At 46.6% G+C, this 26398-nt stretch overlaps 1 protein-coding gene across 15 annotated transcripts in view; it reads right to left on the bottom strand.

The window, feature by feature from the left end:
* Positions 1-24431, bottom strand: part of SGMS1 (sphingomyelin synthase 1) — a 324117-nt gene extending 299686 nt beyond the window's left edge. For 8 of the 15 annotated variants that reach the window (XM_027528944.1, XM_027528942.1, XM_027528949.1 and 5 more), the window contains exons 1-2: positions 24189-24376; positions 1844-1993 (exon numbers count right to left, since the gene is read on the bottom strand). The gene's annotated coding sequence lies outside the window, so the exon portion shown is untranslated. Of the gene's footprint in view, positions 1-1843; positions 1994-8162; positions 8271-24105; positions 24129-24188 lie in introns of those variants that run through there. The other 7 variants (XM_027528941.1, XM_027528951.1, XM_027528939.1 and 4 more) reach the window with 6 other exon arrangements.
* Between the last annotated feature and the right edge of the window lie 1967 nt (positions 24432-26398).

The following is a 26398-nucleotide window of genomic DNA, read 5'->3' as shown; positions in this document are numbered from 1 at the left end:
GTAGATGATATAAATTTAATCCAACAATAAAATGAGGTTCTCAAGTCACTCTAGACTTTCCTCATTTCTACCTCCATACCCTCAAAAATGGTAAATGATAAAAGAAAATAACAGAAAACTATAGTCACTTTCTAGTACATTTTGGCCTCAGGAGAGGAAGTGCTATTATCAATCACTACCATTTACTCTACATCCGCGATGTGCTGGGCGTTTACAGACACGACCCCATCATGACTCTGTGAGATGAGCCTTATTGCCCCCATTTTACAGATGTGACAATTAAGATTCAAATAATTCAAGCCATTAGATCAACATCCTGCTGTCAGGGATGGCAGAGCAGGCACCCAAACCCATCTCTGCCAAGACTCAAAGCCCTGATTTTACTTTCATTACACCGTGCTGTGTGCCTTCCAATAGTCGATATTCCCTTTCATTTTTCATAAACATCTGGGCTCCACAAATGAGTGAATCTGATAAAGAAAATCTCCACCAGGCAGTTTAGTAAATTAAAAAAAAAAAAAAATCCAAGAAACTATAGTCTTGAAGTATACAGTGTCAGAAATAGTACCTCCAAATGTTAACTCAAAGTAATAAGCAAAATTGAGTGGTAAAGAACTCAACTGTACAATCCTCTACAGTCATAAAAGAAATATCGTGTAACTATTTTAAACAGCCATAACATCTGAAGGGATCTTAAAGATGCAATGGCAACAAATCGATGAGAGGAAAAAAATGAATTCTTAAAGTCACTTTCTAATACTATCTATCTTTAAACATTTCTTACTGTGGACAGTGTACAAAACTCACCCTCTACATGTCAACAGAGGAATAAGACAAACCAGAGCCTTTGTGAGCAGGCTGAGATTTTATTATTTACTGAATTCTCAAAAATTAGGAAGAGCATTAAATTTGAAATACAGACCGCTGCTTATTCCAGTAGTAGTAGCATTAACAAGTCTGGAAATGAAATACAAATTAGAAAATGGAACGATCAAATTTAATCTATATATCAATAAATTTACTCCTAAAATAGAGACCTAGGTACAAACAGGTCTGCACTTCCTCCGCCACTTCTTCCCACACAGTCTGGGTATCAGGACCTAAACTACTCTGACCACATGTCCCAAACTATAAGGAACGAGAGCTCCTTCTACCAGGTGGACCCCAACCTCCTCCATCCCACCTCTGAGAAAGGGAAGTGGCCCCTTGCAGGAATCTGCATAGGCCAAGCTGCTGAGCAAGGAGACTTGAGGGTCGTACCTCAGGAAACATGCACACGTACATACAAATCAGGTAGAGGAAATAGGGAAGGAGTCAGAGAAGGAACAATTGGGAAGATCAGAGAACAGGAATACACGGAGTCCCCAAGAACCAAAGAAGGAAAAGGAAACGAGAGAAAGGAGCTCCCTGACAGTCAAGAAGGAAGATAAAGAAGCTTTTGCCTAGATACCCGACACACTGCCAGGTAAGTGAGCCACACTCAAAATGTTAATGATACAAAAAGACCCCAATTATCTTTTTTTCCTAAAGACACATCCCTAATTATATCTTGTATTTTGAATCAAAAAATTGATTCAGACAGTATTACAATTATTCTTTGAAGTAGAATATTTGACTGATGGTCAAAAGAGACCATCAGTCTCTTTTGCATATAAAAATTATACGACTGAGGATTAAACATGTATGTTATTTTGTTCCAGAGATCACCTATTAAAATCGAGGACCTTTTAAAATCTATTCCACAACTCTACAAACCTATACACATATGTGTCACTAAAAAGACCAGGAGAAATGACAACAATTAATTGAACAAAAAGAAAGAGCATGCAGTAAGGAAACAGACCTTTAGTATAAAACTATAATTCACAATGCTAGGACTTCGCCGGTGGCCCAGTGGCTAAGACTCTATACTCCCAATGCAGGCGACCTGGGTTTGATCGCTGGTCAGGGAACTAGATCCCACGAGGCACAGGTAAGAGTTCCCATGTCACGACTAAAAAAAAAAAAAAAAAAAAAAATCTTGAGTGCCACAAGTAAGGCCCAGTACAGCCAAAGAAATAAAACAAAATAAATATATATTTTTAATCCACAATGCTACCAGTAAACTCATGGACAGGGTTCAGATACATCCTTTGTCTTGAGAAAACATGAGCAGCTTAAGCAAACAGACTTGACTGGCCTCATTTAAACCGTGGTTAATTACAGTTAACTGTTATCTACCCTGCAAAGTACAAAACATTTCACTTCTTTTTCCACAAAACAGGAAACGAACCTCAATTTCCCACTTCTCCAGAAATTATCGCAGATGTCATTGAAGGATGACCAGACACCACTAAGCCAGGGGCCCACTGAATGGAGTCAGGGGAGAGTCTGCTGCCCTATATTCTCCAGCAGACCTCCCCTACCACACTGATTTTAAAAATATGTAAGTTTAAATTTAGAGGGCTTGTGGGATACACAGAGCCTGCAGCCCAGACCCTGAGCTCCCCTCCAGACAGAGAGACAGGCTCACTGAAGAGCAAACCCCTTACATAAACCCTATCTATATATCCAGAAAGGGTTCAAATGAGACTTTCAGCAGCTAAGACTGAGCTGAGGAAGCAGGGCTACTGCCAGATTTTTCCTTCTTGAGGTACTGACAGGCAAAGCTAGCAAGGCAAAAGGTATGAAAACATCAGGCTGTTTTCCAAGAACCCTGACAGGCCTCACTCAAGGCTGCTGCCAAGTCCGCTGACGAGACCGCTCACAACTCCTATGAAACTGCTCTCTTGACCTCAAGCAAACACTAAAGCTTTCAGCTGAACGCTGTTGAAAGTACTTGGGTGTTTTTCATGTCTGTGAGGTAGGCATTTCCTGGACCAAACTTGGACGTGGTAGCCCTCTAATAAAACTGATCACAAAATGGCACAGATTTTTCTTTTTTTAAAGTCTATTTAAAGATGATTCACTCCAAGAAATTCACAGCAGCAGCATTATTCACACTAAAAGGTAGAAGCAACGTCCCAGAAGCAATCCCAGCGTCCACCAACAGACAAACAGAAAAGTACGGTGTCTACATACAATAGAATATTATTAAGCCTTAAAAAGAAAGTAAATTCTCATATATGCTATAGTATGGGTGAATCCTGAAAACATGCTACATGAAATAAGCCATATATAAGGACAAATACTGTATTATTTCATTTATATGAGGTGCCTAGAATAGTCAAATTCATAGAGCAAGTAGAATAGCCAGAGGATAGAAGGGGGAGGGAATGGAACGTTATTATTTAATGGGCACAAAGTTTCAACTTGGGATGATGGAAACATTCTGAAGACAGATGGTAGTATTGGTTGTATGTAAGTGTGAATGTCCTTAATGCCACTGAATTGTACACTCAAAAATGGTTAAAATGGTAAATTTTAAGTTATGTATATTTTACCATAATTAGAATAATAAATAAAAGATGTTTGTACTTTCTAAAAGCAAACTATAGATTTGCTTAGTCACATCTTAGAAATATATTTTAGACCTATACAAATACAATATATATACATATATTTCTGTTTGAGGATCCAATGCAATTGTCTCCAGTAACCATTCTTGGCTGAAGTCCCATCTTTGATTTTAACATAGAAGGCCAAAGAGCAGAAGGCTTTCTTCAAACGTCATTCCTAGCATTCGTGAGCAGGCATGTGATCAGTGACTGCTTCACCACTCAGGTTACACATCAGCATGGCAGCATCAGCAACATGAACAAGGCACAGCCTTCAGACAGTTCCTGTTAACATCCAAAGACTCATTTCCAAATGCTGGGGAGCATTCCAGAAGCATACCTCAGAAGAAAACACTCCTCCACCCAAAGGCAAACCATGTGACGCCCAAGGGATTCTGTCATGTACTTACACAAGATGTTCAAAGACGGGATGGGAAGGCTGGTTATTACATATTTGAAAAGGCTGTTTGCATAAAAGGAAATTCTAACACTGCACTTTGCAGATAACAGCATTGACACAGGACACTTACTAACAATATCAAAAAGCCCGCTTGCTGACAACCCAGGGTTGCTTGTAGGCAAAGTAGTCGATTGTTGGGAACTGAGCTGCCTTGAAGGAGCAAACATTTCTCACATATTACCTCCGTAAAGATTCTTTTGTCATTCTTCCCCAGGGGAGATGCTGAAATTGGTATGCAGGTAGTGAAAGCTGAGATGCAGATGGAGATTTGGAAAACAGCTTTGTTATCTTAAAAGCCAATTACACTGCCCCACTGCCACACTTCCAGAGCCCAGGCTTAGGGATGCGCTATTCTCTCAGCTGGCTGTGGGAAGCGGCAATCACAGGCCAAAATATCAAAGGAAAATGTGTATAAGATTTTATTTCTGCTTCTGAGATCATCTAGACATATTCTCCTCTGCATACCACACTAAGCCAGGGTGAGGGATAACTTCAAAGGAAACTGTAATATCACCAAGGAAATCTTTATGTCCACGAGTTAAAGAGGAAATGCCAGTCATTGCTCAAAAGTTCAGTAAGCTGGATACAAACTACCCCTTACAGCATCTTAGATGGACAGCTAGCCAAAATAATAAAAAACAATTCAAAAACCAAACCAAATAAATAAAATAAATGAATAAAAGCCTTGCTCCTACCTCCTCCACCTCAGCTGAAAGTCAACACCTACCCAGGTTCAAAAATGTTCACAACACTGATCATACATGCTGAAAAATGAAGTTCTTGTGGCCTAATGTCAAACTCTGTTGTAATTTTTCATATTAGCATTGTTAATAACATTTATAAAATTTCAGATTTATATTCCATATCTCAGAAGTCAATTTTAGAAACAGTGATATTTAGATTTTAACATTTCCATCCTTGGGCATTTGGTGAAAATGTTTATTCAATGTGCACATCTAGTATTTACAGAAAAAATGGAAGGGAAACACATCCAAACAACAGTATTAATAGTTATCTCTGGGTAGTGGGATTATGAAGGATATTCTTTCTGCTTATATATTTTCTAAATGAAAGAGGAGCAAAAGGAGTCAGAGAGAAAGGGAAGGAACAGGCTAAGATGGGGAGAGGAGGAGGAGAAGGTGAAAAAGTTTTTCTAAAAAGAGAAGCCAAACTTAGGTTAAAAGGCAAATAAATGCTGAGCAGCCTTGAACAGCCAGCACAGGCTGCCCCCTGCCTCCAGCAGTTACCTTCACATGGACTCTGACAGTAGCTGTGACCCTAGTACTCTTGCCTGGAAAATCCCATGGACGGAGGAGCCCGGTAGGCTGCAGTCCACGGGGTCACTAAGAGTCGGACAGGACTGAGCGACTTCGCTCAGTCGGACAGGACTTTCGCTTTCACTTGCATGCATTGGAGAAGGAAATGGCAACCCACTCCAGCGTTCTCGCCTGGAGAATCCCAGGGACGGGAAGCCTGATGGGCTGCCATCTATGGGGTCGCACAGAGTTGGACACGAGTGAGGCGACTTAGCAGCAGCAGCAGCAGCAGCAGGGATCCTGCCCTCAAAGCCACCCTTCCCAGGGATTGCCTTCCTGAACATTTTAGCCCAAACTGTTAAGTGTCCCTGTGACCGCATTTTCGTCACACGGGCCCCACCTCACTCTGACTCAGGCCCTGGCTTGCTGTCGTCTATGGTGTTTGCCACCATGTGGAGGAACGCTTCATTCTTAGAAATCATCTAGTTTCAATCCCTTCCTGGAGCCTGGCGAAGCCTGGACTGGAACCTATGCGTCCTGACTCCCTGCTGGGCATCTTATCCACTCAAGTGCGTGGTCGTCAGGCCCATCTCGACTGCTCTGTCTGGAGAGGGACCCCTGACAGCAAAGACCCACATGCCTTCCTGTGTGGATCCCAGGAGCTGGCCTGCTCGCACACGGTAGAAGCTCCCAGGGTTTGGCCAAGAATGCAGCCCTTTCACATGCTCACCAAATGACAGTCTGACTGGGTCTCAATACTGGGACAGGCAGCCACACTACCAGATTCAGTGATTCAATTCCTCTTCCTCAAGAAACCTGCTGCCCGTTTGTCTTTGAAGGAATCTAGCTTTCTTGAAGCTTTGTGGGGCCACCAATTTGAAATGCAGGCTGGTGTTGGGCACAGACCTGCTTGGAAGAGCTGTCCCTGGGTGACTGGGAGCAGCCACACTGCTGCCTCGTCGAAAAGATGCCCATCTGGGCGTCAGGATAAACGGATTCCAGTCCAGGCTTCGCCAGGCTCCAAGAAGGGATTGAAATTATTTGATTTCTAAGAATGAAGCACTCCTCCACGTAGTGGCAAAAACACCGCAGATGACAGCAAGTCAGGGGCCCAAGTCAGAATGAGGTGGGGCCCACGAGAGGAGACAGTGAACAAGAGGCGATTCCAGGTGACTGCTGACTGGGCTTGTGACAACTCGAGCCCTGAGAACGGAAGCCAGAAGGGAGAGCAGGAATGTGCCCCATTCCCCGTATGACGGTGGCTTCACCACCCTCTCACCCGCAGAGCCTCACACTGCAGTGGCGAAGGGAAGATGGTTTAACACGAAGGCGTTATCAGTAACACATCTCAGTGACTGACCTCAAGCTCGCCAGAAAATCAGTGATTTCAGGTCAAGGATGTAGCCAGTAACGGGTATAACAGACAAAATCTGACTTCACAGGTGGTTGATCGTGTCTGAGCATTTATAAAACTTAATGAGAGAGTCGATATGGTTGACTATTTTGCTAGGATACTGTACGCTAGTCAAAGAGCAGGAACCATATCTGCCTAGTTTATCCCTGTGTCACCAGCACCCGGCAGGGCTCCTGGCGCATAGGAGGCTCCCAACCAGTGTTTTCTGAAGAGTGTATTTCTCACGAATGCTGTATAGAACTCTTTATACATAACAATGTGTTTTGGAAAACTTTCTACAAATATTCCTCTGGTAATCTTCTTTTTAAGGGTTGCCCAGTATTCCATTATTTGGATATGTGTCATTTGCTTAACCAACCCCAAACTGTTGTATACTAGCTTTTCAACTTTTCACTATGACAAACATCTCTGTGATAAATAATGGTCTTAATTATTTCTTAAAATAAACCCCTAGAGTAGAATTGCTGAATCAAATAACAGGATTAATGCCTTTCCTCTTAAAGTTACCCTCATCTTGAGCACCAACTGTCATGAACTCTATTATTTGGGTAAACTACTGTGGAAGTCTCAAGCAGAGGAGTCTCCTAAGACAGGAGACTTTGACATCAACAGCCAAAGTCCTACACTGTCCTCTCTAGACCTGTGTACCCATCAGACCCAGAAATCTGAGAAGCAGTATCTGCTCAAGTGGTCTGCTCTCCTCCCGAGGCTCAGCCTTCTCCCGCTCCGTGGAGGACAAAAGCGCACTGCAGCATCACACACGCCTCCCCTCCTCCTCTCCCAGGGAGCTGGCTGGTCTTCCACCATGCTAGCTTCATCCTGTGCTTCTTTTTTCCCAGAGGAATAACTGAATGTGTTCCCACCATAAGACATAGCAATGTCAAGTCCCAGATAACTGTGCTGAGGCTCTCAGCCTGTGTCTGCCTCCCCGCTTTAGGCAAATCACATCTCATTAGTTCCTCTAAAAGGGGGACAGACAGCAATAAGGAGAAGCCCTCAATGGCCCAATTCTATCTTTTCATCCACTTTCATAAAAATAAACCTTTCAGAGCTCTTCCCGGTGGATTTAATGAAAGCTTTAGACACTCTCGCCAGAAAAATGCACACCCAGAATGACAAACCGGATTTAAGTGGCTTCCTGAAATTCACCTATGGACCCCGATAAGAACCCCCGAACCACTGATTGGGTCTTCAAACCCATGGCCAAAAGGAGGCCTGAGATATTCCTGGGGTGTTCATGCGACCCTATCTCTGTCTCTAAAATCAGAGGGAGGGGAAAGTCCACCATGTCCAGGGCCCCTTGGAAACCTGGAAGTCAGCTCAGCACAACTGCTGCTAACTCTCCAGGGCCTTTCAAAGGAACTCAGGTGTCACTGCACAAAGCGTGGCAGTGCAGCAGATGCCGACGACCCACCCTCTGAGGGGCACAGAGCCCTTCCACGGCACAGGAAGGCTTTGACTCCCGACCTGCTGCCAGGCCTCACACTTGCTACCTTGACCGTGGTGTTCACCCTGTCACCAAGAACACTCCACGCACACAGAGACTTTGTTCACACCTGTATCCTCAGCCTCGTCCAAGCCGGAGATGCTGGTCCCAGTGAGTCTGAAGGCCTATACCAGAGACCGAAGCTGCCACGGAGGCTCCCACGGAGGGCAGCGACATGCATGGGCCATTCTGTGCACCTGGGACCTTCGGGTAAGGAGACTGAGGTCAAACACGGGGAACGGGCACAGGCTCTGGGATAAGACGAGGAAGAAAAACAAGGGATCGGATGACAGACCGCAAGGTAAAAAAATCCCAGCAGCTCACGGCCACTGAGCTGGGGACAGACGGACAGTCCCAGGGCACCAGCTCTCAGTCTCCCTCATGGACCCCCTAGTCAAGCGCATGGACAACCGTAACCCTCTGCCACCACCTCCGTCACCTCACAGCCAGGAAGCAGCCCCCCACAGCCTCCTGCGTGCGCCAAGGGCCTCAGGTGACAACACTGTGACGCAGTGCTTAATACTGCCATTTCCCACAGGAGAAGGTCCATGCCTCAAAAGGACAGCACCTGTCCCCTCTTGCCCTCTCTTGGTCTCAGGTGACCGCAGCAGCCTGTCTCAGGCTAAAGGCCACGGATTTTCCCTCAGGACAAAATGTTTCTCTCAGGATACCGAGCAGGCCGGCCGGAGGCTCTCCTCTCCTCTTCCACTCACCCAGCCTGCCCATCCCTCCTGGTTTCCCTCAGAGCAATAGTCTCTGCCCTTCTGGCCTCAAGCCCCCTTTTCAGACTAAGTCGCTTCGGTCGTGTCCGACTCTGTGCGACCCCACAGACGGCTTTTCAGACTGGCCTCAGGCAAACCCTCAGCCTGTGTTTGCCGGGAGGGTAAAAGCACCTCTCCCCTCCAGCTGCTTTTTCTCTCCCCTTTTTGATCCTCTGGCCTCTGCTACTGTCCCCCGCAGCTGGAAGGGGGAGCCCTTCGGCCAACCCTCCCCTCCTCCTCAGGGGACAGTCTTTGTGACTCTCTCTCCACCTCTCAGCTCCTGGGACTTTTTCCTTCCACCCCCAAACGTCACTTGACCTGTGACCCTTGGAAGTTCCATTCCTAACCTGAGTATCATCCAACCAGCCCCGCCCGCCCCACCCCCACCAGCTTAGCTGAAGAGCACCCCCCACCCTCACCCCATAACCTGAGATTAATGGTAACATCCCATAGGCTTTGTCCTCAGGTAACATTTGTTATAACATCCTTTGCGGATTCACACAGCGGGCCCGTGAATCAAGCACTGAACACTGCACATTTTGCACCTTTAGCTCAGACAGCCTGCCAGAAGGGACATGGATCGCAAGCTGTAAAACACAATAGTGGAGAATCAACCGCTTACTGCTGTTTCTATAAAGTGGTTTGGATACACAACTAACAGGATCCGGGAAGGCCGTTCTGAAATAACTTTTTTTATTAAAAGAATAATAAACGGCTGATGAAAGGGACTTCTCCAGTCACTCTTTCAGGTGTCCCCCAGTGACAGGACTCACGGATGTGGGGACCAGGAGACTAGTAGTCAGCTAATCCAAGCTCTCCACTTACAGATAAGGAAGCTGAGGTCCAAGTTCACCAAGTCATAGCCCGGCTGGCAGGGTATTTGTAAAGGCATTAAGGAGAGGAGGGGGAGGAAGAAGGGAGGACAAGGAAAGTGAGAAGTGCAAACCACCGAAAACAGAACTGAAACTGGAATTTAGCACTTTGCCAGAAACTAAGGGCAAACAGAACCTTGCTTTTAATAAAGAATCTTCCTTTTAAAAGCTGATATACCTTAAAGATAGAAAGCCATTCATCTTCTGCAGGTTTTATGTTCCTAGAAAATAGCTAAAAATTAGCCACAGTTGTCAGTCAACTGGCACGCACCCCCTGACCTCCTGAGTGGCTCAGAAGGGCACTCCCAGCTCCGGATTCTTACAGCGTCTGTGGGCCCTCTGCAGTCAAAATCCCCTCGCTTAAAATGGAAACCACAAAAACAAAAGGAAACAAAACCAAAATATGCCAGACCTAGTTCCATCTGTGCTACCCTATGGTATCAGCGTCTCACGTGCTCTGGCACGTGGGGAACCAGGAGTGGGCCACCTCCCTGTCCAGCTCCCCTGGCCCACCCCAGGGGGCTTGGTGTGCAGCTGCCATCCTGTGCCCACCACTTGGTGGTGGCTTTACCTGCAGATGTGCCTGTCTCCCCCACGAGCCCCTTGGGAACCCAGACCCCGTCTCACGCATTTCTGCATCTCAAGGCCCCACAGGGGTCTGGCCCATAGCTGACCCCCAGCACACGTTCACCCTCCACTGCTGTAAAGCCCAGGTTGAGAACACCTGGCCTGTCTGGCCGCCCCAGTCTCCCTTGGCCCTCTCCCATCCTCTCTGCCCTGCCACATCACCTCACCAAGCAAACCAGCTAATCCCAGCTGCTGGGGCCACAGGAGAGCCCCGACAACGAGCACAGGGAAAACTCTGGAACGTTTCCTCCCAGTTTACCTGCACGATCTTCTCTGAGGTGATCCTAAGTCACCATCTCCTAAAAAACCTTTCAATCTGAAAATGTTCTGATTCCTCAGTTTCACGTGTAACACTGCTGAGATGAGGGAAATGCCGTCTTTTTTAATCGCAAAACAGAAAACTTCGCCTGGAGTAACAGTGGATCATGCATTTGGTGAGGGCTTTCCACCTGCGAGCTAAATGTGGACACAATGTGGCTATTTTACCTCACAGCTGGAGACAGGCACAGCCCTTCTCTTTAAGTGCTTTCCTACAAACAGGTAATTTTCTACTACAATTAGTCCCGTCAAATAAGACAATCTTCTGTCTCTCTACTATCAGGCTATGCATCGTCATACATTTTTAATTTCTCCACGTGTAAAGTTTCCCAAACGGGTAAAACGATGGACACCAAGCCTTTTTGTGCCTATGGAAGGGAGTGGGGAGGGTGGAAAATAACAAAATAAAAACAAATCAGGCATCTTCCTAGGATGAAATGCACCAGATGGCACTTCATGCTTCTAATATTAAGCCTTAACTTGCATTTCCAAATTTTCTCTCCACCCTGGGTCCTCATCCATCTAACCCATATCAGAAAACACTGGCAAGGACAGAAAGCATTTTCTCCACTGCCCTGGCCTGGCTCAGACATCCCTCTGCTGGCCTAGATAAACTGGACCACGTGAGTTCAGTTTTTATTTCATGAGGTGGACAGTATTTAAAATTTCTGAATCGGCAATCGTCTCACCTGACTGTAAGTAGAAGTAAGAGCAGCTGACTTCACTTACGTGAGTACTGATTATGGAAGTGGTCTCAGAGTGGTCCCAGGCCAGTAGCACCAGCATGATCCGGGAACATGTTAGACATGTAAACCATCAGGTCCCAGCCCAAGCTATCGACACTTGCCTCCAAAACTCTGGTGGAAGTGGACCCAGCACAAGCGCTTTAACAAGCCTCCAGGTGATTCTAATATGTGCTGAAATCTGAGAACCATCAATGTAGGCTGATAAACCTCCAAGGTCACGGGATTGCCCTGCTAGGCTAACGTGTGTTTCCCGATTCTATGTAATTATAATGGCGCCATACCAACAGCACTTACCCTGGTAAGTGCTGCCAACTGGCAAAGGCCTCAAACACTAAACTTCCTCAGGGCCCTCCTACTTAGTTGGGCAAATTACTTGTACTCCACACTCATGTCTAAAAGGGGATAATAATAACAGCCATCTTACAGGACGGTCACAAGAGTCCAGGGCTTACATAGGGTCTGGCACACAGTTAATCTTCAACAAGTATGAACCCCTGTAATTACTACACCTTTGCTAAAAGGTTTAATCAAAATAGGAATACAGCAAAATAAAACCTGCTTTTAGCATGCTAATGTGAAACAGGAAAAGATGAACATCACATCTCCTTATAGGACATCAACTACACCCCAGCGACTCAGTGAGTGAGAGACTAACATCACCCTGAACTCTCACCTTTTTCCAATGGACTTTCCTTCAAACTACCCTTCTAACTTCCTCCTTTTTTCTCTATAAAATAGCATTCCTCTCCTTTACCTGTTGGACTTGCCTATGATTTTTGCCATGGCTTGCTTGTCCTGAACTGCAAGTCTCTGCTATTCCCAAGGGACTTCCCTGGTGGCTCAGACGGTATAGAATCTATCTGCCTGCAATGCAGGAGGCCCAGGTTCAATCACCTGCCTGAGGACATTCAGGACCAAGAGACAGCACCTGAGAGACAGTGCCTGGCTTCACAGTCTATCATGCATTTACTTGCTCAGCCTACAACGTAAGTTCCCACTATATGGCCGGCAATCTGCAGGGGGAAAAAAAAAATTCTCTCTACAGGACTGTGCCTCCAGCAGTCTTTCTGGACATCCAACAACTCTGGGGCATAAGGCCTCACACACCTCAAGGGAGACACGAGAGGAAGACAATGAATATTAGCAACAGTAGTCATAAGAACAGCATTTATACTGTGATGACCTTCTGCCAGGAACTAAGCACCTGACAAAGGTTTACTTACGGTCCTCAACCTCTGAGGTACCTGCTGTTATGAGACCCACCAGTGAGGGTTAGGGAAACTGAGGCATGGAAGGCCTGCATAGCTTGCCTAAGGTTCCACAGCTCCTAGATAGTAAGGCCAAGACTTAAGCCCAGGAACAGTGCTCTTAACCTCTATATTAAATGACAGAGAGCTGTTAGTTACCTAGGCAATACTAGTCACTTATCACTGATTCCAAAGCAAAGACTTTTAAGTCAAAATTCAGGCACAAAATCTACTGTCATATCGTTCAATACCAGGCTCCCGAAATCTTGGGACAGAAATGCTAATTACACTTTGTTTCTCAGGCCCCTTCACTATCCTGTAATCTAATTCTACTCAAGTCAAGTCAAAACTCTTCCAGACTGGACAGCTACATGCAAAAGAATGAAATTAGAACATACACTAAAGTTATATACAAAAGTAACCTCAAAATGAACTTAAGACCTAAATGTAAATAAAACTCCTAGAGGGGAACATAGAACACTCTTTCACATAAATCACAGCAATATCCATTTTTGGATCTGTCTCCTAGAATAATAGAAATAAAAACAAAAATAAACAACTGGAATTTAATTAAATGTATAAGCTTTTGCACAGCAAAGGAAACCATAAACAAAATGAAAAGACAACGTACAAGTTGCTGCTGCTGTTGCTAAGTCGCTTCAGTCGTGTCCGACTCTGTGCGACCCCATAGACGGCAGCCCACCAAGCTCCCCCGTCCCTGGGATTCTCCAGGCAAGAACACTGGAGTGGGTTGCCATTTCCTTCCCCAATGCATGAAAGTGAAAAAATAAAGTGAAGTCGCTCAGTTGTGTCCGACTCCTAGCGACCCCATGGACTGTAGCCCACCAGGCTCCTCCGTCCATGGGATTTTCCAGGCAAGAGTACTGGAGTGGGTTGCCATTGCCTTCTCTGAACCTACAAGCTAGGAGAAAAATATTTGCAAACAATGTTACCGACAAGGGCTTAATTTCCAAAATATACAAACAGCTCATACAGCTTAATAGCAAAAAAAAAAAAAAAACTCCCTATCAAAACAGGCAGAAGACCTAAATAAACATTTCTCCAAAGAAGAGATATAGATGGCCAACAGGCATGTGAAAAGATGCTCAACATTGCTAACTATTAAAGCAATGAAAATCAAAACTACAATAAGGTATCACCTCACACCAATCATTAAAAAGTCTACAGGTAACAGATGCTGGAGAGGGTGCAGAAAAAAGGAATCCTCCTACACTGCTGGTGGGAATGTAAATTGATACAGTGACTATGGACTACAGTATGGAGATTCCTTAAGGAAGTAAAAACAGAGTTATTATATGATCCTGAGATCCTAATCCTGAGCAAATATCTGGCATATCCTGGACATACATATATATCATATATATCTAATTTGAAAAGATATATGCACTCCAATGTTCATCATAGCACTATTTACAACAGCCAAGATATGGAAGCAAGCTAAATGTTCACTGAGAGGTAAGTGGATAAAGAAGACGTGGTGTGTACATATATACACCATATATATATATATATACATACATATATATAAAGTCAGCCGTAAAAAAGAATGAAATAATGCCATTTGCAGCAACATGGAGGACATAGGGACTTCCCCAGTGGCTCAGCAGTAAAGAATCCACCTGCAATGCAGGAGACCCGGGTTTGATCCCTGGGTCAGGAAGGTCCCCAGAAGGAGGGCATGGCAACCCATTCCGGGACTCTTGCTTAGAGAATCCCAGGGACAGAGGAGCCTGCCAGGCTATAGTCCATGGAGTCGCAAAGAGTCGGGCATGATGAAGCAACTGAGCACACACACACACACACAGATGGACCCAGACATGTTGTGAGCTAAGTCAGATATTTGTCTTATGTGAGGTAAGACAAATATCATGTAACATCAATTACATGTGGAATCTGAAAAAATGACACAAAAGAACTTACTTACAAAACAGAAATAGACTCACAGATATAGATACAAACGCATGGTTACCAGAGGGGGTAGCAGGAGGGGGACGGGTGGGGAGGTGGGTGACAAATTAGGAGTTTGGGATTAACATACACACATTACTATATATAAAGTAGGTAAACAAAGATGTTCTGTTTAGCACAGAAAGCTATATATAGTATAACAACATATAATGGAAAAGAATCTGAAAAAGAATACATGTATGTGTATGTGTAAAATTTAATCTCTTTGCTGTACACTTGAAACTAACACAACATTGTAAATTAACTATACTTAAATTTAAAAGACTCTTGCTCTTTGGAAGAAAAGTTATGACCAACCTGCTGCTGCTGCTGCTGCTGCTGCTGCTAAGTCGCTTCAGTCGTGTTCGACTCTGTGCAACCCCATAGACGGCAGCCCAGCAGGCTCCTCTGTCCCTGGGATTCTCCAAGCAAGAATACTGGAGTGGGTTGCCATTTCCTTCTCCAATGCACGAAAGTGAAAATGAAAGTGAAGTCGCTCAGTCGTGCCTGACTCTTAGCGACCCCATGGACTGCAGCCTACCAGGCTGCTTCATCCATGGGATTTTCCAGGCCAACCTAGACAGCATATTAAAAAGCAGAGACATTACTTTGCCAACAAAGGTCCATCTAGTCAAGGCTATGGTTTTTCCAGTAGTCATGTATGGATGTGAGAGTTGGACTATAAAGAAAGCTGAGCACAAAACAATTGATGCTTTTGAGCTGTGGTGTTGGAGAAGACTCTTGAGAGTCCTTTGGACTGCAAGGAGATCCAACCAGTCCAACCTAAAGGAGATCAGTCCTGGGTGTTCATTGAAGGGACTGATGTTGAAGCTGAAACTCCAATACTTTGGCCACCTGATGCGAAGAGCTGATTCATTTGAAAAGACCCTGATGCTGGGAAAGATTGAGGGCAGGAGGAGAAGGGGACGACAGAGGATGAGATGGTTGGATGGCATCACCAACTCAATGGACATGGGTTTGGGTAGACTCTAGGAGTTGGTGATGGACAGGGAGGCCTGGCATGCTGTGGTTCATGGGGTTGCAAAGAGTCGGACACGACTGAGCAACTAAACTGAACTGAACTGAAATTTTAAAAATTAATAAAAAACCACTCCTCACCGAGCAGCATTTCTCCCTACTCCTTACTGCCCTGGCACCATACCACTTAACCTTGATTATAAGCCATCTGCCACAGAGAGTTCCTTAATTGTTTCTTTCTTTTTTTTTTTTAAGATTTTTGATACGGACCATTTGTAAAGTCTTTATTGAATTTGTTACAACATTGCTTCTGTTTTATGTTTTGGTTTTTTAGCCACAAGGCATGTAAGATCTTGGCTCCCAGACCACGGATCAAATCGCCATCTCTGTGCAGGAAGGCAAAGCCCCACTGGACCAACAGGGAAGTCCCTTACTGTGTCTTATATATTGGTCTTTCTTCCCCAGTCACAACGAGGTAGAAGCATGGACTTACATGAGTACACTTGGGGAGCGTTACACAGTTAATCAGTAGGCTTGTTCACTTTGCTTTTCTGACACTTCTTTATTATCAGTCCCTAAGAAGCAGAAGTATGAAGTCTGTTCTATTTAAAGTCAGCACTAGGGGAGGCACTGGGCTTCCCTGGTGGCTCAGCTGGTAAAGAATCCGCCAGCAATGCGGGAGACCTGGGTTCGGTCCCTGGGTTGGGAAGATCCCCTGGAGAAGGAAAAGGCTACCCACTCTAGTATTCTGGCCTGGAGAATTCCATGGGCTGTAAGTATAGTCTATGGGGTCACAAAGAGTCAGACACGACTGAGCGACTTTCACTCACAGGAGGTATATGACACCTACATTCACTAACCAGCAAATGTTTCAAAGTTGTACTCCCTGCCTCTCCTACATTATCTCATTTAAAGCCCTCAGCGGCTCAGCAGCCTTGGGGAGGAGGCTGCAGGCATCCAGCCTGAGGAAGGAGAAACCTGGGGCCACCAAAGGAGAGAACTTGCCCAGTGTCACTTAAGGCAAGTGAATGGAGAATGGAGATTGAAACAAGATCTGTCTCCCAAGCCCATACACTCTGCCTTCCTCTAAAGTTCAGACTAAGTCCAGGTTCAAATTCTCCTCAAAACAATACATTACTTTTGTTTTAAAACAAAATCTTACGATAGAGAAAATTTAAGCTCAACTGAATGTCATTAGAAAAAGATGGGACCACTATGCTCATGGACAGCATTACAACTAGGGAGGAAGAGGTGTCGACTCTCCCCCATGTTAGACTATACATTCAACGCAATGCCACTGCGTTTCTAAGACGTTGTTAAGAATTTGATAAGCATTCCAAAATGTATATGAAAGAGGAAAGGTCCACAAATAAATAAGCTCTGAAATGCAAGACACTGCAGAGCTACAATAATAAAAATAATCTGGCACAGAAATAGATGACTGGGACAGAATAGAGAACTTAAACCCTGTGAAGAATCTCAAAATCTGAAAATGCAAACGAACCTGTTTGTGGCAGAAAGCAAACCAGTGGTGGCCTCCTGAGTCTGGAGACAAAAGTGAGAGGAAAGGCAAATGAGAAGTTGTAGTGTGAGGGCAATGGTCTGGATCTTGATTGTGGTGGTTTCAGAGGTACACATCCTGTCAAAATTCATCAAACTGGGGGCTTCCCTAGAGCCTCAGATGGTAAAGAATCTGCCTGCAGTGCAGGAGACCCTGGTTCGATCCCTGGGTCAGGAAGATCCCCTAGAGAAGGGAATGGCTACCCTCTCCAGTATTCTTGCCTGGAGAATTCCATGGACAGAGTAGCATGGCGGATTACAGTCCACCAGGTCACAAAGAGTTGGACACCTCTGAGCAACTAACACTTTCACTTTCTGGTGGTCCAGTGGTTAAGACTCCATGCTCCTACTGCAGAGGGTGCAGGTTCAACCCCTTGTTGAGGAAGTTCCACGTAGCATGAGATGTGGCCAAGGCCAAAAAAAAAAAAAACCATTAGATTGTACACTTTAAATATACAAGTGAAGTTTACCAATCATAGATTATAAATCAATAAAGTAGAAGAAAATAAACATAAGGGAATCTGATGAATGATAGAGGCAGTTCCACATTTATCCCTAAAATACTAGGGATATAGTTTAATGATTTGGGGGAAACTGGCTCACAAAATGGAGAAGGCGACGGCACCCCACTCCAGTACTCTTGCCTGGAAAATTCCATGGACGGAGCAGCCTGGTGGACTGCAGTCCATGGGGTAGTGAAGAGTCGGACATGACCGAGCAACTTCACTTTCACTTTTCACTTTCATGCATTGGAGAAGGAAATGGCAACCCACTCCAGTTTTTCTTGCCTGGAGAATCCCACGGACGGGGGAGCCTGGTGGGCTGCCGTCTATGGGGTCACACAGAGTCTGACACGACTGAAGTGACTTAGCAGTAGCAGGCTCACAAAATGGAAACGAAAAAAATAACACCGAATTCCTTACTTATACCATGTATTAAGACAAACCTCAAACAGATCACAGCCGTCATTGTGAAGGTAAAAGTAGGCAGTTGATAAAAGAAACTACAGAATATATTTGTAACTTGGAGTAAGGAAGAACATCTTAAGATTCTTACTGTGAAAAAGGCAAAAAGTAATGGCATTGGGCCGTATCAAAATTTTAAATTTCTGAAATTACCACTGAAATTGTCAAGAAGCAACAGCTAGAACTAGACATGGAACAACAGACTGGTTCCAAATCGGGAAAGGAGTACGTCAAGGCTGTATGTTGTCACCCTCCTTATTTAACTTCTATGTGGAGCGCATCATGCAAAATGCCGACTGGATGAAGCACAAGCTGGGATCAAGATTGCAGGGAGAAATATCAATAACATCAGATATGCAGATGACACAACCCTTATAGCAGAAAGCAAAGAGGAACTAAAGAGCCTCTTGATGAAAGTGAAAAAGGAGAGTGAAAAAGCTGGCTTAAAACTCAACATTCAAAAAACTAAGATCGTGGCATTCAATCCCATCAATTCATGGCAAATAGATGGGGAAACAATGGAAACAGTGACAGACTTTATTTTCTTGGGCTCCAAATCACTGCAAATGGTGACTGCAGCCATAAGATTAAAAGACACTTGCACCTTGGAAGAAAAGCTATGACAAACCTAAACAGTGTATTAAAAAGCAGAGACATTTCTGACAAATTCTGTCTAGTCAAAGATATGGTTTTTCCAGTAGTCATGTATGGATGTGAGAGCTGGACTATAAAGAAAGCTGAGTGCTGAATAATTGATGCTTTTGAACCGTGGTATTGGAGAAGATTCTTGAGAGTCCCTTGGACTAAAAGGAGATCAAACCAGTCAATCCTAAAGGAAATCGGTCCTGAATATTCATGGGAAAAACTGATGCCAAAGCTGAAACTCCAATACTTTGGCCACCTGATGTGAAGAACTGACTCACTGGAAAAGACCCTGGTGCTGGGAAAGATTGAAGGCAAGAGGAGAAGGGGACAACAGAGGATGAGATGGTTGGATGGTATCACCGACTCGATAGACATGAGTTTGAGCAAGCTCTGAGAGTTGCTGATAGACAGGGAAGCCTGGCGTGCTGCAGTCCATGGGGTGGCAAAGGGTCGGACACAACTGAGCAAGTGAACTGAACAGAACCATTGACAATCTCATTCTGCCTTTAGATGACAGAAGGAAATTAATATCCAAAATATGTAAGACATCTGCAAATCAACACATTAGAAAAACAGATTAAAGTCAAAGAAATTGTAAAAACTAACAAATACATTAAAAGGTGCTTAAATTCATTAAGAAATTACCTAAATTCACATTACAACAATAAGGAGCCACTTTATAGCCATCAAGTACTGAAAAAATTAGAAAGATGGTTAATACCAACCACTAGAGAGGATGTGGTGAATCAGGAATCCGTCATGCACTGCGGTGAGAGTGTCAGCCAATCCAGCCACACTGGAGACTAACTTGGCAGTATTTAGTAAAAATCAGGGTTTGTTCTCTTTAACCCAGCCTTCCCACTCCTGGGTACATACACTTAGAGCAGTGGTCTTCAAACTTTCCTAGGCAACAGTCTCCAAGCTTGTTCGTTGTTCAGTCACTAAGTCGAGCCTGACTCTCTGAGATCCCATGGACTGCAGCACACCCAAGACTTGCCCTAAAACACAAACTGATGGTCTCTGTCCCCAGGGTTTCTGATTCAAGAGGTCTAGGTTAGATCCTGATTGTATCTTCCCAGGTGAGGCTGATGCTGCTGAGTGTGGACCACTGTAAGAACCACTGCCCTAGAGATAGTCTCACAGGTATCATTAAGAGATGCTCCAGGATATTCCTTCATCACAGCTTTGCTCATGGTAGCAGGAATGGAGGTGAGCTAAGTGTACATAATTAGAAAAATGGTGAGATTAGTGGGTATATAGCAGGCCAGCCATACCATACTGGATAAACCTATGCCAACCACAGGTAGCAAATACATTGCTGAATGAAATTCTTCCAACTTTTATGAATGTCTGAAAATTTCCATAATAAAAGTTTTAATATTGAATGGAAAAGCAACTGAATGAAACTATAGCAGCACAGCACTATTTACCTAAACTAAAAATATGCACACAACACCTTTGACAAGGATACAGACATACCCCAGAACACCCAACGCGAGAGGAAGTTCCTCTGACAAAGAGGGAATGAGACTGGGAAAGAAGGAAAAATACAAAACAAGAAAGGGGCTTTGTACAGGGAGATCTGGTGTCCCAAATTGAGGAATGTTAACTCAACCCCAGCACCAGAAAGTCTAAAAGGTGAAAACCACTTCAGTTACATCTACATTTAACGTTTGCTTCAGTGAAAGCCCCCAGCAGCTTTGCGGGTTAAGCGGGACAGATCAGCTTGCTGTGGAAAGAGAGAAGGGGAATCTTTCTGAAATACATGATTAGGGTGATTTCAGATCCCCCAAATTCAACCTGCTACTGAGCCCTGTGTGACATATTGGTTTTAAAAACAAGTTGGGATGCTTAGCTTTTGGCAAAAGATACATGTGTCTACATCTGTGTCTGTGTCTCTTGTCACTATGTGTGTGCATGTGTGGGTCTGTGAATTTGTCTGAGGCCATGTGTGTGTGGTGTGTTTACTGGCGGAGGGAAGAATACTAGAGAGGGCAGCAGAGCACTCCAGCACAGACTGAGCCACACACACTGATAAGATACTTGATTCTGCTTTACTGAAACCAGAAGTCATAGTTACAAAACCAAGCCATCTCCCTGACCCCACTCACTGTTCTCTTCCCCTTTCTTCATCCGCACCTCCCCCACATCCAGTGCTGCTTCCCAACTCCCCTGTCTAAATGGGCTGATACGAAATATGGTCCTCTGGCAATTGGGTAGCTTATTAAAGTGGCATATTTTACAGTCAAAATTCGTGGGATGTGGTTCAGTTCAGTTGCTCAGTCGTGTCTGACTCTTTGCAACCCCGTGGACTGCAGCCAGACTTCCCTGTCCATCACCAACTCCTGGGATGGGATGTGGTAAGAGAGGATAAGTGACCATTGATATTCCCTACCAAGAGCCTTAACAGAAAGTCCAAAATCTTTAAGACTGGGCATATTTTAACAGTCCTTCCAGAAGAGATTGCTGTGGCTACAGAGACCATCCAAAAAAGGCAAAGAAAGAGCCAACTATAATCTGTCACATCCCCTTCCCCAGCATCCCCCACCAACTCCACCATTCCCCATTTTTCCAAGGACCATCGAACAATTATCATATGAAGTGGTGGGAAAGTGTATGGGACAATTAAAAAATAAAGGCCATTGTTAATAGAATTTATGTGAGAACATGCAGCAGCTTTAAGTCAGCAAGTCCATGCCAGGAAAGTATGTCTTTAGAGGAAGAAGAAACAGCTTAACAACTGGAGGAAGGAACAGAATAGCAAAGGCAAAACACAGAAAGAACACTCCAGCCGCCCTCAAAGACAGGGCCAACGATTCCCCGTGCAAATAAGCGAGAATTTTTATTTTCCAAACACTGTTTTGTCTTTTCTATGGCAGCACTTTTCATTGATAATGTGATAATAAATGCTTAGGAACTCTACAGTTGTCCTGAAACGTTTTGTACAAAATGAAGTTTTGTAAATAAAGCATTTTGATATGCAATTAGACCACTTTCTAGGTTTAAAAAAAATATATATATATATATATATAACGGTTATATGTAGGAGTCTTCAAGATTTTCATGAGATAAGTTAGCAAAACACGCCTGCCTGTTTTTTCAGCTGACCTGAAGGATGTGTCACAATTTGAAAATTAAGGGGCCTCACCTGGAAAAAGTAAAAGGGTTGAGGCTTCAAGCTAAAATTGAATGTCTAAGGTCAACATAAGCAATTCTGACATTTGAAAACATACAAAGTTCTTTAGGTGTCAAAACTTACCAACAAGCTTTTATTATGAAAAATTCTTTAAATTTCAGTCGAATAAACATTTATTGAGTTAGGCACTGTGCAAAATGCTAGAGATCCTCCAATGATTAAGACACTTTTAATAATTGTGTCCTTTTAATGTCAATTTATCTATTCCTTTAATTAATTTTTTCATGCTTTCTGCTATTTGAAATAGCTCACTACCAGCAATGAAAAGTTGCAGGAATAGACCCTACTATTTAACTAAAAATGTAAATTTCTAATCTCTGAAGCAGAAACAGAAGGAACAGACTATTTCTCTGCTTTACATATTGCTTTTTCTGCACATTAACTAATAAACTGTGAGTGGTGGCAGCTGCCACTTCCTGCTATTCAGAGGGTAACAGAACTGGAGAGGTTCAAAAACATGCTACACATTTTAAGAGAGGCGGGGAAGGAACCCAAAAGACCAGGGCCTCCTGTCATACACAAAAAGCAAGATAAGGAAAGTCAGTTGCTACAGGCAGAAGTCTCCTGGAGATTCCCCAGAAGCTGGCGCTTCTGACAGCAGGCACAAGCAGCTGCCTCTGGCTTGCTTGGCCAAGGTATGGCTTCAGGGCTGGAAAGTTGCCACCTGCTGAATCACTAAACATCCCTGGGCTTCCCTTGGAGCACTGACCAGACAGGGACCCATCCCCCGCCCGGCTTCTCCCGTCAACACCTTACTCCCCGAACCAATGAAACGCCCAGCCCTCTCCCCTTCCGCACCAGCCAAAACAGTCAACCAACCTCGCTCCGTCTGGGCAGCCCTAGGCAACTCCCACCGCTGCTACGTCACTAGTCCCACTCCTCTCTTTCTGCCCGCTCGGTCCCCAGCTCCCTGAATGTTCAACCCCCGGTGCCAGGAAGCGTGGGGAGTTCACAGCACACCATGATAGGCACCTGCCACTTCCACACCCAGGGAGCCAACCCCAAAACACCCCCAAGTCTGCACGGAAAATAACCTGCAAGCAAAATAACCTGTCCAAACAGCTCTGAAGGCCCGGGAAGGTAAATGTCAACGGAGCTAGAATAGTAAGCAGGCCCCATAACACAGAAAATAAACTTCCTTTTCAGAAAAGCAGCCTTCACTCTTCGTGTCGTAAGAGTGTACCGCTGAAGTCGCTACTGTCTGAAGGTGAAATGAAACATCTGAGAAGCTCCTGCAAGGATTCTCTTCACTCCCTCCAGCCCTGGCAAGCCTCATCCCGAATTTTACTCGAAGCTCCGGAGACGGAAACAAGCTTTAACAAGAAGCCTCCAGTGTGTATCCGTTAGTGGACCAGGACACCGTACCAGACCCACCAGAGGAAGCAGAAAACCCGAGCCTGGGCTAAGAAGGTGGGAGAAACAGCCCTGCTGTCGCTGCTCTGCCCTTGACAAGTCGCCTCGGAATCGCGGAGACCCCTCATTCACGGGAAAAGCCGCGTCCTGGAAAGAATGTCCAGCTCCAGGCTGGCTGATGGCTCCTCCAAGGCCTTACCCCTAAGCACCCTCAAGCGTGGGGGGCAGCCCCGCCGGGTGTCAGAGCCGCCCCCAAACCTGGAGGCTGGCTCTGCGAAAGGGGTCCCACCTGTTATGTTGTCCACCGACATCGAGCGGGGGAGGGGGGGCGGGGAGGTACCCCGAAACTCAGAGTGCCTGGCCGGCTGCGATCGGACCCAGAGGTACCAACTGTCACGCCGCCACCAGGTGGGGGTAGGGCCGTGATTTGGGGTCGGATCTGCGGGTCTCCCGACACCCGCCCGCCACTGTCCGAAGGTTCTTCGGCCCCGCTACAGTCCGCTCGCCCCAAACCGACACTAGGCAGCCTTCCAGTCCGCACGCAGGACCTCTGAAAAGGTGCCCGCTGACGCCCCCGCCTTTCTCCCCGCCCCAACTAGGTCCAGGAGCCCCGCAGGCGGCCCGCCCCCTCGTCGCCCGGAGAACAGCTGCGGGACCGCCCCCCCGGCCCCACCTCGCACCCCCCGAGCGGCGGCGCGGGGGGAGTGCCAGCCAGGTACGCGCCAGGCACTGAGCGGGCTGCGCTCACGCCCCCTCGCCCCGGGGTTGCCGGCACACCTTTCCTGGCGTCAGGCCAGGCCCCGGAGGTGGGTGTCCGATCTGCTCCCCAGCGATCGGCTCTCTCCCGCCGCCCGACTCACTTGCACCGGAGTCGCGGCAGCCGCCGGAATTCCGCTCGCCGAGCCCCCAGCCGCGGAATGAAATCCGGGGCAGGGCAGCGTTGGAGCTCCGTACCCGGATTGCGCTCTCTGTCCGGCTCGCCGGGCGCTAGGAAAGAGCAGCCTTCCCTGGCCGGCCCTTCCCGCTCCCGTGCTGCCCCTCGCTGCCGCCGCCGCCGCTGCCCCGGCCGCTGCCTAGCTGGTGCGAACGCTTCCGACTAGCCACCGCGAGCCTCCCCGGCTGCCGAGCATGCCCAGTCCGCTGCCCGAGCCGGCCCAGCTGCCGGCGCTACGCAAATCCGCTCCTCCGGGTGTTCGCGGCAGCTGGGAGGGCGGGGCGGACGGGCGGGGTCTGCAGGGAGCTCGTCCCCGGACCCAGAGGGACCCCGGCCAGATCGCGCACCTAGGGGCATGCGAGGCTTGGCACCGTTATTTCATTTTCGTAGCTGAAAGCTCGGGAGACGGCCGTTTTCTCCACCGAGGAGAGAGGCCCTGCTTGCACATTTTTCGGGGGCCGTTTAGTGAGGCCGGACGGAAGCCAGGTTTTACGGTTGGGGACAGTATTCCACTTGGGGCAAAACCAGAGTGTTGAAGAGCTGGAGCTGGTCAGAACAGAGAACGCAAACTCGGCCTTCTGGAGACCCTGTTCGCAGGCACGAGTTTGCCGGCTGACCGAGGATTCTCTTTCCCACGGAGCCTAGGAGTACAGCACTTGGAATTAACTCGTGATTGATCATATACAAACAAACAAAATTTAAATGGCGGACCTCAGACTCTACGGTTCATTTTCAAACCTCTATTCACAGACTCCCACCCCAAAAACAGGGAGCGAAGGCGAGCAAGGCCTGGAGTACCTTCAGTTGGAGGGGGGACACTCGGGCCCGCCCCTCGCCCCTTCACGGCCCCACCTCCTGCCGACCCGACGGAGCTGCGGGAAAAAGCTGGAGAGCCGGCGCACTCGGGCCGGAGCATTGCGCATGCCCAGTGGCCGGATCTGGTGCAGGTCGCTCCAAGGAAGGTTTTTTTCGGCTGCCAGAGCCGGACCCCTGCGCCCGGGAAGCGGACGCCCGGGCGAGCTCTCGGCTTTCTGCAGTGGGATCCTCCCTTCCTGTCTGTACCGCTCGGTACCCGGGTGGCGGAGAGGCAGCCTAGGGCTGCGCGTCCCGCGGGGTCCGGGACTCGGCGAGCGGGGGAGGGGGCGTGCGGCGGTGTCGCCGTGACACGTGACTGTCCGCGGCGCTCCGGGCAGCCATCTTCCGCTGGGCCCTTGGTCGGTGGGCAATCGGGACGGACCGGAGAGTTGGCAGAATGGGAGCAGAAAGCTCGGCTCCCCGCCACGCCCTCACGCCGGGCTCCAGCTTCTGCTCCGCACCTGCCTCCGCCCCGGCCGAGGGCGCTGGAATCCGGCCTCTGGCCTTAGGTTTCTGAGAGGACAGGCTCCCGCGAGGGCTAAAAACAAACGGCTGCGAAATCGAGCGGGCAGGATTCTGGGGGTGCATGGCCTGTGCTTTTTCCCAGAGGCGCAAGTTGGAGAAAGGGGCCCCCTTCTGTAAGGCAGTGACGCCGTTGCTCCAGCTGCTTCCCTGTTCTGACCTGTTCCCTGCGGAGATATGGTCGGTCGGCAGGAACATCTGGACAGAGGCCATCGCTCTCCCTGAGATGTAATATCCCCGGGCCCCGGCCAGTGCACAGCTGGAATAATGATGCTAATAGTGAACCTTTATTGATGTCCTGCCACGAACCACTTGGGGGTCCCTGTGGCCTTAGGACCGGATGAGTCGCCATCACCCGAGAATTTTTTAGAAATGCAAAATGCTAGACGTCCAGCATTTTGAATCAGAAACACTACTGGGGGAGAGGGGGTATCCTGCCACCTCAGTAAGCCCTCCAGCTGGTTCTAGTGAACATTATACTTATTTATTTCAACTAAATTTTAGGGCTCCTCACTTTATAAACGAGGAATTGAAATTTTGCCCCAGAAGAGGGTGAACTGGTCGGACAGTGTGACCCAGTGCCGACGTTTAGTCGCACCCTTCACTGGCTGCTTCACTATTACGTCACTACACTGCTCTTTCAGGGAGATTTTTAAAAAGTACATTTGTCACGTAGGAGTTTAAAATTAAAACTGCAGTTCAGTTCAGCAACATATTTTGAGTGTAGAGAGGGCAAAGCTCTTTGAGTCATAGTAGCCC

The sequence above is a fragment of the Bos indicus x Bos taurus genome, chromosome 26 (assembly GCF_003369695.1).
Source record: "Bos indicus x Bos taurus breed Angus x Brahman F1 hybrid chromosome 26, Bos_hybrid_MaternalHap_v2.0, whole genome shotgun sequence".
Taxonomy (NCBI): domain Eukaryota; kingdom Metazoa; phylum Chordata; class Mammalia; order Artiodactyla; family Bovidae; genus Bos; species Bos indicus x Bos taurus.
This window is presented reverse-complemented; position numbering and strand designations above follow the sequence as displayed.